General features: G+C 39.4%; 1 long non-coding RNA gene across 1 annotated transcript in view; it reads right to left on the bottom strand.

Annotated features, from left to right (window-relative positions):
* Positions 1 to 15785, bottom strand: part of LOC132535310 (uncharacterized) — a 902180-nt gene extending 886395 nt beyond the window's left edge. The window contains exon 1 of the long non-coding RNA XR_009547106.1: positions 15612 to 15785. This is a non-coding gene — a long non-coding RNA (uncharacterized LOC132535310). The remainder of the gene's footprint in view (positions 1 to 15611) is intronic.
* Between the last annotated feature and the right edge of the window lie 379 nt (positions 15786 to 16164).

Here is a 16164-nt window from a genome sequence, read left to right as displayed (position 1 = left end):
AACCAAGAGATCCCTCACAGAATAGGAGAAGATCTTCACATGCCAGACATCAGACAAGAAACTAATCACCAAAATATATCAAGAGCTCAGCAAACTTAGGACCAAAAAAGCAAATGATCCCATCCAAAAATGGGCAGAGGATATGAACAAAAGATTCACTACAGAGGAGACCCAAAAGGCTAACAAACATATGAAAAACTGCTCTAGGTTACTGATTGTCAGAAAAATGCAAATTAAGACAACATTAAGATACCACCTCATTCCTGGAAGAATGGCATACATCAAAAAGGACAGCAGCAACAAATGCTGGAGAGGTTGTGGGGACAGAGGAACTCTTTTACATTGCTGGGGGGGTGTAAATTGGTACAGCCTCTGTGGAGAGCAGTCTGGAAAACTCTCAGAAGGCTAGACATGGACCTTCCATATGATCCAGTAATTCCTCTCCTGGGGTTATACCCCAAGGATTCCATAACACCCAACCAAAAAGAGGTGTGTACTCCTATGTTCATAGCAGCACAATTCATAATAGCTAAAACCTGGAAGCAACCCAGGTGCCCAACAACAGATGAGTGGCTGAGAAAGCTGTGGTATATATACACAGTGGAATACTATGCAGCTATCAAGAACAATGAACCCACCTTCACTGATCCATCTTGGACAGAGCTAGAAGGAATTATGTTAAGTGAGCTAAGTCAGAAAGATAAAGATGAGTATGGGATGATCCCACTCATCAACAGAAGTTGAGGAAGAAAATCTGAAAGGGAAACTAAAAGCAGGACCTGACCAAATTGTAAGTAGGGCACCAAAGTAAAAACCCTGTGGTGAGGGGTAGACATGCAGCTTCCTGGGACAGTGGGGGGTGGGAGTGGGCGGGAGGGATGGGTCACAGTCTTTTGGTGGTGGGAATGGTGTTTATGTATACTCCTAGTAAAATGTAGTCATATAAATCACTAGTTAATTAATACGAGAGGGGGAAAATTAATTGTATGTCTCGAAGTTTTTCAAAACACAAACTGAATCTTTTTAATATATAGGCTGTGTAATTGATATGCAGACTCTCTCAAAAGCCTAGACCAAGTAGATCAGAAGCAACCAATAGCACAGCTATATACAAGATACTGGGTACTGTACAGCAAACCCTAACAAAAGGACTTTTCAAAGTTAACCCAATTACCAAACAATGTGATGATAACATTAACTATCGATTGTCTTTTTGAACCCTAAGACAGCAGGAACCTCACATCTCCACTATAGAGCCTCTACTTCCCCCAGTCCTGGAACCCTTGGATAGGGCCCACTTTCCCGTATGCCTCTCCCAATCCATATCAAATAATATTGCATCTGCCAATCACAACCTAACCAACACAACGATTGCCACCTCAACATGCTTCACTTCAGACTGTGTCCAGAGACTTCATGTGTGGAATGACAACTCTTCAGCTTCATTACTCAGGTGAGACCTTTCCTTTCATAGTATACTCTAATTCCATCTCAGGTGGTTCACTTTCTTTTTTTTCTTTTTTTTCTTTTAACCAGCTCTGGCTTATGGTGGTGTGGGGGATTGAACCTGGGACTTTGGAGCCTCAGGCATGAGAGTCTGTTTGTATAACCATTATGCTATCTACCCTCCGCATTATTTATTTATTTTTAATAGTAACCTTTAAAATTTTATTTTACTTAATTGGTAATCCCTCTTTGATAGAACAGAGAGAAATTGAAGGGGCTGAGCAGTGGCCCACCTGGTTGAGCACACATGTTACAATGTGCCAGGACCCAGGTTCGAGCCCCCAGTCCTCACCTTCAGGGGGACATCTTTGAAAGTGGTAAGGCAGTGTTGTAGGTGTCTTTCTCCCTCCCTTTCTTTTTTTTTTTTTCACTTTCTAACAAAGTCCCAAAACCTAGATATACACCAGTTTCAGTGAGAGAGAGCATATGTTCACACGTATCCATAAACTACTGCAAAATATATACCTGAAAGCAGAAGTACACTAGAGTTTGCAGTGAGTACCCCCCTAACACTTCCTCTCTACTATTCCAAGCTTTGGGTCCATGATTGCTCAACAAGACCCCACCAATGTGTCCTGGAGCTCCACTTCCCCAGAGACCCACTCTACTAGGGAAAGAGAGAGGCAGACTGGGAGTATGGACTGACCAGTCAACGGCCATGTTCAGTGGTGAAGCAATTACAGAAGCCAGACCTTCTACCTTCTGCAACCCACAATGACCCTGGGTCCATGCTTCCAGAGGGATAGAGAATGGGAAAGCTATGGGGGGGGTGGGATATGGAGATTGGGTGGTGGGAATTGTGTGGAATTGTACCCCTCCTACCCTATGGTTTTGTTAATTAATCCTTTCTTAAAGAATAAAAAAGAAGGGAATCGGGCTGTAGCGCAGCGGTGTTAAGCACAGGTGGCGCAAAGCACAAGGACTGGCATAAGGATCCCGGTTCGAACCCCGGCTCCCCACCTGCAGGGGAGTCGCTTCACAGGCGGTGAAGCAGGTCTGCAGGTGTCTATCTTTCTCTCCCCCTCTCTGTCTTCCCCTCCTCTCTCCGTTTCTCTCTGTCCTATCCAACAACGACGACAACAACAATAATAACTACAACAATAAAACAACAAGGGCAACAAAAGGGAATAAATAAATAAAATAAAATATTTTTAAAAAAAAATTTTTAAAAAGACTCTTTAAGAATAAAAAAGAAAAAAGAATATCTCTAGTTTATTATATTCATAAAATGCATAGTTACTTTTATTTCAAAATTTCATTTTCTTTTGGTTTAACCATCAATGTACTATAGCTGCTATGTTAGTAATAACTTACAACTGTTTAGTATTTATAAATGCAAGACTTTTCAACAAAATACTAAAAACAAGTACTCAGAATAAAAACACTATAAAGTTAGGATGGCTTCTTAATATTACTTTTCAATGTTACAGACATGAATTTTCTAGATCTTCAGGAAAACAAAACAGAATCCATATGAATAAAGAACCAAGACTAGTAACATACTACAAAACTATACAAAGAAATAACAGACTAGAGTGGTATCTTTTTAACAATGACTCTTTGTCACTATCAGGCCACTCCATCCACTGAGGCCCTAGTCAGGGAGTCCTGAGATTCCTTAACAGACAAGACAGGACCAGAACTCGAATAAATTCCTCTCTCCATTGTCACATCTCTATCAGTAACAACAAAACAGACCCCTTTGTGGGCCCCCATAGGACCTTGCCCTCAACTTGGATCAAAATGGTAGAGAATGTTCCATCCTCCGAAGGAAAATGGGTCCTGAAATTAGGGCAGCTTGGGACATTACTACTAGTGACCACAGAATATGAGCTCAGATCTACAGAGATGCAAAGGTCACAGAGGCTTCTAAGCTGAATATGGGCCCCAGATCACATGAAATCGATGGGGTTTACAGTCAACAATATTTATGCACCTTTCCCACATTTGGAAGCTACTCTGTCCCTGATCCAGCTGGTCCTTTTTCCAGCCATGACATCATCTCCCCAGACAATGACTTGTGTCCACCTGCATAACAGACATCAGGCTCAAAAAAAAAAAAAAAACAGGGGAGTCGGGCGGTAGCTCAGTGGGTTAAGCGAAATATGGTGTGAAGCACAAGAACCACTGTAATGATCCCGGTTCGAGCCCCCAGCTCCCCACCTGCAGGGGAGTCACTTCACAGGTGGTGAAGCGGGTCTGCAGGTGTTTATCTTTCTCTCCCACCTCTGACTTCCCCTCCTCTTTCCATTTCTCTCTGTCCTATCCAACAGCAACATCAATAACAACAACAATAATAACTACAACAATAAAAAACCAACAAGGGCAACAAAAGGGAAATAAATAAATATTTTTAAAATTGTTTTTAACTTTATAAAAAATTTTTAAAAATAAATAGAAACACAAGTATAGTCATGGGCCCTTTGGAATATAACTAAAATAGGCCTACTAGTGATCTACAAAACAAAGACCCCAAATCTTTTTATTTTTGCCTCCAGGGTTATCACTGGGGCTTGGTGCCTGCACTACAAATCCACTGCTCCTGGAGGCCACCCAATTTTTTCTTCCCTTGTTGTTGCTATTATTGTTATTTTCATGCTCAAAACTCTACAAAAAATGGGAATAGATGGGAAATTCCTCAAGATAGTGGAATCCATATATAGCAAACCTATACCCAACACCATACTCAATGGACAGTGAGTACCCCCAAAACCCTTCATCTGCACTATTCCAGCCTTTAGGTCCATAATTATTCAACAATTTGTTTGGCTTTGTATGTTAACTCTCTTTTCAGCCACCAGGTTCCAGATGCCAGCAGGATGCCAACCAGACTTCCCTGGACAGAGGACCCCACCAATATGTCCTGGAGCTCCGCTTCCCCAGAGACCCACCCTACTAGGGAAAGATAGAGGCAGACTGGGAGTATGGATCAATCAGTCAACGTCCATGTTCAGCAGGGATGCATTGGATCGACCTTCTCGTGGTACATCCCGTGAGTACCCATTCATTGGGGAAACTGACGATCCTTCCTAGCCGACTGAATCCACATGGATCCCAGTCACTTTCAAAGCCAGCAACAAGCAGACATCAGGCTCAACCTGACACTGTTGACTGGCTACGGAAGAAGGGCAAACGCTAGAAGAAGAAGTCAACGTCCATGTTCAGCAGGGAAGCAATTACAGAAGCCAGACCTTCCACCTTCTACATCCCACAATGACCTTGGGTCCATACTCCCAGAGGGATAAAGAATAGGAAAGCTATCAGGGGAGGGGATGGGATATAGAGATCTGGTGGTGGGAATTGTGTGGAGTTGCACCCCGCCTATCCTACGGTTTTGTTAATGTCTCCTTTTTTAAATAAATAAAAAAACCTTATAAAAATTTTAAAAAACAAATTACTTAATGATGGCTCTTTTGGTCACTACCAGGCCACCTCATCATCTGGGTCCGTCGTCAGGGAGTCCTCGGATTCCCACATAGATATAATGGACCTAGATCTCAGACAGATCCCCCTCTCCACCTTCACTGATCATCTCCATCAAGAACGGCATCATGGACCCACCTGTGGGCCTCTACAGGACCTTGCCCTTACTGTGGAACAACAATGGTAGGGACTGCCCCACTTTCCGAAGGGAGACTGGGTCAAGATACTCTGCCACCTGAGGAAGATGGGCCTTGTCAATTGTTATTAAATAAATAAATTAATATAATAAAAATAAATAAAAAGGGGCCAGGTGGTACAAGAACCCAGGTTTAAGCCCCTGATCCCATCCCGCAGATGGAAAGCTTCACAAGTGGTTAAGCAGGGCTGCAGGTGTCTGTTTCTCTACTTCTCTATTTCCCCGTCCCCTCTCAATTTCTCTCTGTCTCTATCCAATAATAAATAAATAAAAGTTCTTTTAAAAGAAAAATACAGGTGCATTTTAAGCAGAGGCTTTTAATTTAGATTTTGCATTAACTGGATGTTAATTTACTTATTGCCTCTTATTTCTTATGAAAGAAACATGTATATAAGAGAAACACTAAGACATTTTCTATATACCTATTTTCAAAGTTGACATTCTAATATTATGGTATTAATAATGACTGTTTGCAGGGGAAGGGACAGAACTAGGAATGATTTTAGCTTACTTTTGCTTATCTTTTAATTTTCAACAATAGGCGTAGACTTATAAAATTAAAAGCATTACAAATTACTAAATTAACAGTTTAATTAAAAAATATAGGTCTCCCTGAAATGTTAAATGAAAATATAAGATGCAATACAGCAAAATGATCTCATTTTCAGAAAACAATCACTTTCCCAGGCTTGTGCATGTGAATAAATTGATGTGTGTGTATCAGTATGATTTATTGAAGCCATTAGCAACTTTCAAAGATACAAACTAGATGATATGCTATGTGTCAATGATTTGAGGAGACAAATGAAAATTATTTGAGCAGCCCAAGAAGTGGTACAGTAGTAAGAACAGGGACTTAAAAGCATGAGGATCCAAGTTTGATTCCTGACATCATAAAAGCCTCTGTGATATTCTGCTTCTCCTTACTCTCTCTTCCTTGCTACTGAAAAAGAATTTTTTTTGAATAAAAATAGAAATAAGTCTATGATACTATGTGTAAATTTTGATTCAGTGACGAAAACATGCAAAAGAAATAATTTTTCAAGTTCAGATTTTGTTTTATTTAATCTTATTTCTACTGAGACAAATTACTTAAACTACAAGGTTGCCAAACACTTTTGCTTCATGGTGACTTTTAAGTATCTGATTAATTTTTTGAGATATCTTCTATTAGTTCCAAACAACTGAATAACTATATCTAAACTTCTTATCACTAGAAAATATAATTCACATGAATTTTAAAAAATGTATTTTATTCTTGACTTCATTTACTTGCTACTGGGTTATATGTACCCGTTGATCACTGCACAACTTCTCAAACCTTGGAACTGGGCTGACCACTGTCACTCTAATTTCCTTGTCCTATAATTGCCAAAACCCACCCTCACAAGACAGAACTTCAGTGGGAAAATGAAGGAATGATGCTCATGGAAAAAAACCATGAACTATCCCAGATCCAGAAACAAGAACAGATGTTACTATCATCGTGCTTCTCTTGAATATTTAAAATATCTCTACAAGAGCTGTGAGTTGACTTCAGTGCCTCAAGGCTCCTCAGTGCATTTTGGCAACACGAGATTAATAGTGACAGTATGGCCTTGATTAGCTCTGTGCTAGTTGTTTGTGCTTAGAGAAAAATTCATTGTTATCAACTAAGCAAAGCTGAAAGTAAATAAGCAAGTCTTTTAGTATAAAAGAAATCTGGATTCTTTTGAAGTTTCTGACCGCTCACAGACTTAGATAATTCACATTGCTGCTCTGACAGGCATACTTTCATTATTCCTCATCTTCCGAGATACCTTTCCCAACTCCACTGTGCATGAAAAATTTAAAAATTATTCCATGTAAAAACAATATAATGACAAATATATGCCACCAAACTAGAGAACCTGGAAGAAATGAAGATTTCCTAGATACCTACCAACTCCCAAAACTAAGTAAAGAGGAAGTAGATAACATGAACAGGCCCTTCACAGCTAATGAAATTGAAACAGTTATCAAAAACCTCCCAAAAATAAAAGTCCTGGACCAGACGGTTTTACAAATGAATTTTACAAAACCTTCAAAGAAGAACTAATACCTCTACTTTTAAAAGTTTTCCAGAAGATTGAAGACACTGGAGTACTCCCTGCCAGCTTCTATGAAGCCAACATCACTCTGATACCAAAAGCAGACAGGGGCATAACCAAAAAAGAAAACTACAGACCAATATCTCTGATGAACACAGATGCAAAAATATGGAACAAAATTCTAGCCAACCGGATACAGCAGTATATTAAAAAGATTGTTCATCATGACCAAGTGGGGTTTATCCCAGGCATGCAAGGTTGGTTTAATATATGTAAATCAATCAATGTGATCCACCACATCAACAAAAGCAAGACCAAAAACCACATGGTCATATCAATAGATGCAGAGAAAGCCTTTGACAAAATACAACATCCCTTTATGATCAAAACACTACCAAAAATGGGAATAGATGGAAAATTCCTGAAGATAGCAGAGTCTATATATAGCAAACCTACAGCCAACATCATACTCAATGGTGAAAAACTGGAAGCATTTCCACTCAGATCAGATACTAGACAGGGCTGCCCACTATCACCATTACTATTCAACATAGTGTTGGAAGTTCTTGCCATAGCAATCAGGCACGAGGAAGGAATTAAAGGGATACAGATTGGAAGAGAAGAAGTCAAACTCTCCCTATTTGCAGATGACATGATAGTATACACAGAAAAACCTAAGTAATCCAGCAAGAAGCTTTTGGAAGTCATCAGGCAATACAGTAAGGTGTCAGGCTATAAAACTAACATTCAAAAGTCAGTGGCATTCCTCTATGCAAACACTAAGTTAGAAGAAATTGAAATCCAGAAATCAATTCCTTTTACTATAGCAACAAAAACAATAAAATATCTAGAAGTAAACCTAAGCAAAGAAGTGAAAGACTTGTATACTGAAAATTATGAGTCACTACTCAAGGAAATTGAAAAAGACACAAAGAAGTGGAAAGATATTCCATGTTCATGGGTCAGAAGAATTAACATCATCAAAATGAATATACTACCCAGAGCCATAAACAAATTTAATGCTATCTCCATTAAGATCCCAAGCACATTTTTAGGAGAATAGAACAAATGCTACAAAGGTTTATCTGGAACCAGAAAAGACCTAGAATTGCCAAAACAATCTTGAGAAAAAAAAAACAAAACTGGAGGCATCACAATCCCAGATCTCAAATTGTATTATAGGGCTGTTGTCATCAAAACTGCTTGGTACTGGAACATGAACAGACACACTGACCAGTGGAATAGAATTGAGAGCCCAGAAGTGAGCCCCCACACCTATGGACATCTAATCTTTGGCAAAGGGGCCCAGACTACTAAATGGGGAAAGCAGAGTCTCTTCAATAAATGGTGTTGCAAACAATGGGTTGAAACATGAAGAAGAATGAAACTGAATCACTGTATTTCACCAGATACAAAAGTAAATTCCAAGTGGATCAAGGACTTGGATGTTAGACCACAAACTATCAGATACTTAGAGGAAAATATTGGCAGAACTCTTTTCTGCGTACATTTTAAAGACATCTTCAATGAAACGAATCCAATTACAAAGAAGACTAAGGCAAGCATAAACTTATGGGACTACATCAAATTAAAAAGCTTCTTCACAGCAAAAGAAACCACTACCCAAACCAAGAAACCCCTCACAGAATGGGAGAAGATCTTTACATGCCATACATCAGACAAGAGTTTAATAACCAACTTATATAAAGAGCTTGCCAAACTCAACAGCAAGACAACAAATAACCCGATCCAAAAATGGGGGGAGGACATGGACAGAATATTCACCACAGAAGAGATCCAAAAGGCCGAGAAACACATGAAAAAATGCTCCAAGTCTCTGATTGTCAGAGAAATGCAAATAAAGACAACAATGACATATCACTTCACTCCTGTGAGAATGGCATACATCAGAAAAGGTAACAGCAGCAAATGCTGGAGAGGGTGTGGGGTCAAAGGAACCCTCCTACACTGCTGGTGGGAATGTAAATTGGTCCAACCTCTGTGGAGAATAGTCTGGAGAACTCTCAGAAGGCTAGAATGATCCTGCAATTCCTCTCCTGGGGATAGATCCTAAGGAACCCAACACATCCATCCAAAAAGATCTGTGTACACATATGTTCTTGGCAGCACAATTTGTAATAGCCCAATCCTGGAAGCAACCCAGGTGTCCAACAACAGATGAGTGGCTGAGCAAGTTGTGGTATATATACACAATGGAATACTACTCAGCTGTAAAAAAATGGTGACCACCGTTTTCAGCCGATCTTGGATGGACCTTGAAAAATTCATGTTGAGTGAAATAAGTCAGAAACAGAAGGATGAATATGGGATGATCTCACTCTCAGGCAGAAGTTGAAAAACAAGATCAGAAAAGAAAACACAAGTAGAACCTGAAATGGAATTGGCGTATCACACCAAAGTAAAAGACTCTTTTACTTTGGGGTGGGTGAGTGGGGAGAATACAGATCCATGAAGGATGACAGAGGACCTAGTGGGGGTTGTATTGTTATATGGGAAACTGTGGAATGTTATGCATGTACAAACTATTGTATTTACTGTTTATTGTAAAATATTAATTCCCCAATAAAGAAATTAAAAAAAAACAATATAATGACCTCTAAGAATTCGGACTCCTGTTTACCACATCAGTCTGACCCAGAGCCTATATACATTCATATTTAGCACAGGAGCCTGTGTAACCTCTGAGGCCCTGTCAGTCTGAGCAGTACATAGTCACAGCTGGGAACATTCTAGGCTGCACTCATTTCAGGACCAGTCTTCCTCGAGTGGCAGAGGAGGATGACCCAGCATCCCTTTGGTAAGTGGGGCAGTCCCTAACTTTGCTAGTTCATAGTGAGGGTACAGTCCTGAAGAAGCCACAAGAGGCCTTATGATTATGTTCCCACTGGAAGTGACCAGTAATGATGGAGAGAGAGAGATCTATTAGAAGTCCAGGTCCATTGTATCTTTGGAGTAATCCAAGGATTCCCTGTCTAGGGCCCCCGATGATGGGGTGGCCTGGCAGTGATCAAGAAGGCCATCATTAACTGAGCCAGTCTCTTGCTCCTTTCCAGCCTTTGTGGTCCCTTCTTTACTTGACAAGCTTACTTTCTCCCAGTTGTTAAAATATTGAGTATCATTTGTTGTACCCAAACTAGTATTAGGTTTATGGGGCCCAGCCTCAAGCTAGGGAGGAAATGCACCTAGGATTTTAGTCAAGTCTAACTTAACCTTGAGTTTTACTGCATTCACTTGTTTGATGATTCCAATAAAGGTTGTCACAAGAACAATAATTGTCCTTTAGTTGATATATATTTTGCTAGTATATTTCTTGGCTAACTGTATACAGTATTTCTTCTGTAGATTATCAAGGGGTGACAACAATACTGTCAGAAGAGATTAAGAGAAACATCTTTCTTTTGTGTAGCTAGTTGAGTAAATAGAGTGACTGAGGGAAGTGAAGTAGGGATATGAGAGGAAGGTGTGTAGGCCTAAGTAATAAATTTGATTAGACAATTTATGGTGCCTTCTTTAGGCCTTTCTACTAGATTGCCAGGCTTATCAGGTCTAAGTCTAATCACAGCTGACTATTAAGCACTTTTACTGGAGGTATAAAGTTGACCCTGACTTATGGATACATGTATACATGTACCCAGTACCCAAGGCCCTAGTCTATAGTAGGGTCTGTAACTTTGTTAGAAGAGTGCACTCTCTGAAATGGAACTATGTAGTCCTATGTATTAGGAAAGTTCTCACCAGTTTAATGGCTGATATCTCAGATTTGGTATCTCTGGTATTTATCTATTTTCTCCAAGTTTGAGAGCTACTCTCTGCCCTAATCCAGCTTTCTAGCCCTAATCTCAACTCTGACACCATCTTCTCAGACAATATTTTTAATCCACCTCCATCAAGCTATCAAGCTCAAGCAAAAATTACTAAAGTCATGGTCCCCTAGGAGCATACCTAGGAGCATAGACTTCCTAGCTTCTTTTTACCCTAAGATCCCTTTTCTTATCTGCTCTATTCCTACTTTTTGGTTCCTATTTATTAAACATTTTGTTCTGCTTTATGTCTTACTGCCTTTCAGCCACCAAGTTACAGATTCTACTGTGATTCCATCCTGACTTCCCTGACCAAATGGCCTCATCAATGTGTCCCAGAACCTCACCTCTCCAGAGCCCCACTAGGCTGGAGGTATAGATCAACTTGCCAACACCCATGTCCAGCAGAGAAGCAATTACAGAAGCTAGAACTTCCACCTTCTGCACCCCATAAGGAATCTGGGCCCAGAAACATTAGGGGAGGATGACCAGAGGGCTCTAAAGTCCAATTCCATCAGGACCTGGAGAAAGAAGGTGGGGGGAGGAAGGAAGCTTGGAAGTAGTGATGGATGTACATGTGACTTAGGAAGAGAATGCAGGACCATAGGAAAAAAATGGGCAAATATATATAAATATAGACAGATAATTATAGAAATAACAGTCAACACATATCTGCAACCTTGGGAGAACTACTGCAGTTTCCAGTGGAAGGGATGGGGACACAGAACTCTGGTAGGAACAGTGTGGAATTTTTAACCTGTTATCTTTAAAAAAAAAAAAAAAAGGAGACTTTAACAAAACCATAGGATAGGAGGGGTACAACTCCACATAATTCCCACCACCAGATCTCTATATTAACCCTGTTATCTTATAATTTTGTAAATCAATATTAAATCACTCATACCCATTCTGGTACTTTTTCTCTTGCTGTAGACTGAGTCTAGTATCTCTTTATTTAAATCCTTTTTTATTATTATCATCCTTGTGGGGTAAATGTCTAACTGCAAAGTTTCTTGCTGGAGCACTCTGTGAACTAAATTGCCTAGTGCAATGTATATGAGGCCCTGGGTTCAAACCCTGACACCACGTGGGAGCACCATGGACAGCAAAACAGGAGCTCCATGAATGGTGGGACCATATTTTGTTCTCTCTTCCTCTCATTTCTCTCTCTGTTTTTCTGTCCCTTCCCTCTTATCTCTCTTTCTCTCTCCTTCTCCCTAAACCAAAGAATAAGGAAACTGTCTTGGAATTGGCACTCAGCAATAGTAGCGAAGAATGCATGAGGCCCTAGCAGCACATAATAAAATTAAAATGCACTAAAATTGTTAAAGCTGCCCTTGGCAACTCTCAGCAGATATGGATGTAATGTGATCCAAGCAGAAGGCACATCTTGCAAACTGCACATGGCATGATGACTGCACACTGTAGCCATTCAAATTTGGTTAAAGAATTTAAATCATGTTGGGTTTTGGTTTTTAATCAGCATGAAACTTGTCCAACATTTAGCTCTCAGAGAAATAAACGTGTTTCCTAGTTTAGGATCACTGGACAGTATTTTGTATCATCTTGGAAGCCCATACCTATTCAAGTTACACCTGGAAGGAGCTTCATTCACAAATTCACATTCAGAAATGTAAATCTAAACATAGGATAGCAAAAGTTAGCATTTCTCTGAAATTCCTGTAAGAATTTTCAATGTTATCTCATTTTCAACAGAGAAAAATGTATCCCATTTATATAGAAGGGATATTTTATTAGTCCGTGCTACTTTAGCAAGTGCTACTTTACCACATTAACATAGAGTTATTCCACCACCTTGTGGACCACTGTGGTATTGCTTCCTGAGAGCCCAAAGCATCATTATAAGAATAGAGCAATGAAGAGATTGCTCCTATTTCCCTTGATAACTCCAGTTATGTTATTCCTTAATCCACAGTTTCAAATCTTATCCATTCTTCAAAACAATCTAAATGTTCCCATATAGGAACCTAACCTCCAAAATAAAACTAAGGAAACAGCTCAATGAAAATGTATCTCTCTGCTTTAAATTCCCGTGCCACCTTACCTGATTCCTCATAGTTTCTAGTTGGGGTTACATACTCTTATATATAGAAACAGAGAGAACTTGTGAAAGGAAGGGGTGTCATTTGGAGAGATAGAAAGAAAAACACCTGCAGCACTGCTCTATCTATCACTCATGAAGCTTCTCCTCTGCAGCTGAGACTCTGCATCCCTGTGCATGAGAACAGGTACGCTCAGCCAAGTGCAACAACGCCCAGCCCAGTATTACACATCCTTGCACTTCCCCTGGACTGTACTTTGAGGAAATGTAGACAGTTGCCTCCCGTGAGGTACTGAAGCTAGTTTAAACTCTCATCACTATTCTCCTATCCAGAAAGTTTACACACCAATTGTTACACTGTTAGTAAGAGCTTAATATCAAGATATATGAAGCTATATATATATATATATATGTAAATATATATAGCCAAAATATATGAAACTATACGGCAGAAATCAGAAAACATATCAAGATATCGTGAAATCTTGCCAGCTTAATCTTCTTCATATCCTCCTTTCTCTACATGAAAATAGGGAAGAAGGAGGGCAACAGCTTCCAACTCAGGATTTTTGTAAGAATTACACAGAATATGGGAGTCGGGCAGTAGTGCAACAACCAGCTCAAGGATGCCGGTTTGAGTCCCTGGCTCCCCACCTGCAAGGGCATCGCTTCACAGGCGGTGAAGCATGTCTGCAGGTGTCTATCTTTCTCTCCCCCTCTCTGTCTTCCCCTCCTCTCTCCATTTCTCTCTGTCCTATCCAACAACGATGACAACAACAACAATAATAACTACAACAATAAAACAACAAGGGCAACAAAAGGGAATAAATAAATAAATTTTTTTTAAAGAATTACACAGAGTAACCCACATGGTATGTGTTCACCAAATGTGACCATTTCCCATGCCACAACAGAGTGTCCTACAAGTGGCAGATCCTCATTATATACTCAATGACTAACTTTCAAATAAAATCGAGAATTGTAATGGAAAAATTTAATGGTATATATAGCACAGTGCTAATCTCAAGTTATAGACAATTACCAGGGGTGTAAGTTCTATAAGAGGTATAGAAATATTCTTTTGTTTCCTCTTCCTGCTCCCAGTCAATACACAGATGGTAGAGAGGGGTTACAAATAGATATTATAGACAGAGCTTTATAAAAATCTATAGAGATTAATATCAGTAGATACATATCTTTGTCTCCTGCATTTCTCTCTCATTCAGATTCACTCTAGTTTGTCTTCCTTTCTCCCTCCATTCTTACTTCATTTCATAATGCGGAATAAATAATGTATGCCTCACTTTGTTCCAGAAAAGGTTTGTGGTAAATAATAGATAACTTGGTTTCACATTCAGTGAACAAACATTGTATATTTCTCCCAGAAAATAAGGTAAAGCAGCTTTTTAGCACCTTTCATTGATCCCATGTTCCTTTTTGATTGGCCTTTGGCAGAAAAAAAAAAAAGGTTCTTTATATAAATCTTTGAGGGGAAGATAAAACAAAGTTTCTAAGTGCAAAGTTGAAAACTATATTATCATGAACTCCTGGCACTTTCCAAAAAGAGAAGCAAGAAATGCCCTTAGCCTCTAAGACCGATTATCACTCTCACCTTCCTTCATATACCAAAGCCTAGTACCAGTACGGTGTCTGCGTAGAGAGAAGGTTGCTTCTAACAGCTACGCTTAAGGGTCTGCCATAGCTTCATCTGCTTGCTAAAAAGCAGAATTAAAAAAAAAAATTGAAACAACTAATTAGCTGCAAAACCAGACCAGAATATTGTTTACTCCAGATGGTTTGGAATAAAATTCTCATTGTTCACATGTAAATTTATTCATCTAAAACAAGATTTTCCATGTTCATGTACCATTAGCATAGAGGGGTTTTTTTTGTTTTGTTTTTGGCTTAGCAATATCTCTTTAAAGATAATCATTTGCCATAAAATGCACAAGTTCTGCCCATGTTGATTTCTGGTTTTAAAATACACACAGGCTGAAACAAGTCCTTAAGACACTGGCTAAATGCAATTTCCCTTTGTTTAGAGGAATAACCATGCCAGGCTTTCTACACAGTGCCCCTACGGAAGAATGTGTGGATGGCACAGCTTGCAAAGGAAGGCAGGCAAGTCAGAAATTAAATTTCCAACTAACCTACAAGCTTCTAAGAGACGAGGCAATAAAGTGTATTTGATTCACCTCCCTGTCTATTTCCAAAAGACACTGTCAAACATGATAATTCTTTCTCCCACCAGCTGTTACCACCAAGTTGGCTATATTTTCTTATTTTTGCTTTGTATTTAAAAGCCAGACTTTGAACAGATGGCTGGTTCAGTGCCAGAGCAGAGACAAAATTGGTTGTCTCACCTGAAGAAGTACTGCCAGATTTCATTAAGGCAAAAGTCCTTGCAACAAATACCCACAAAGCCTGCATTCTGGAAAATTCAATTGGAACCTGTTATTTACTAGGTTAACAGCAAAAACCCATATTACGAGAAAACTCTATTTAATTTTCCTAGAGGTAAAGAGAAGACTCACATATCTTGTCTTCAGTGATGGGGAGTGAGTGGTTTCCTGTGTCACCATTCTTTTACTTTCTAGTCTCTATAGAAAAAAAAAAAAAAAAGATTACATTAAGCTTTCCAGTATGAACTCATGGGTGAATTCCAAAGTTAATCTTCCACAACTGAGACTTTACTAAAGCAAATGGGATCAAAATTATGACTGAAAAAGACACTGCAAGTTAAAATAGCAAGGGAATAGTTAAATGAATGAAGAGACTGTCCAAGTGAGGGGATTGTATTATAGCTAGAATTAGGACTAGAGAAGGAAATTCAGATTGCAAAATCTGACCAGCCAGTCTCTAAGCACATTGTGTACTTGTAACCCTGAAAGTAGAAGAGTTAGGATTAGAATGGCCCAGGGAAAAAACCCTCCTATTACAATAAGAATGTTTGATCGCCCATAAAAATAACTTCCCTAGAGTTTGCAGTTCCAGATGCCACCAGGATGCTGGCTAGGCTTCTATGGATTGAAGACCCCACCAATGTGTCCTGGAGTGCAGCTTCCCCAGAGACACAACTTACTAGGG

Source organism: Erinaceus europaeus, chromosome 21 (genome assembly GCF_950295315.1).
Source record: "Erinaceus europaeus chromosome 21, mEriEur2.1, whole genome shotgun sequence".
NCBI lineage: Eukaryota > Metazoa > Chordata > Mammalia > Eulipotyphla > Erinaceidae > Erinaceus > Erinaceus europaeus.
The sequence above is the reverse complement of the archived record's forward strand: the minus strand, read 5'-3'. Positions and strand labels throughout refer to the sequence as shown.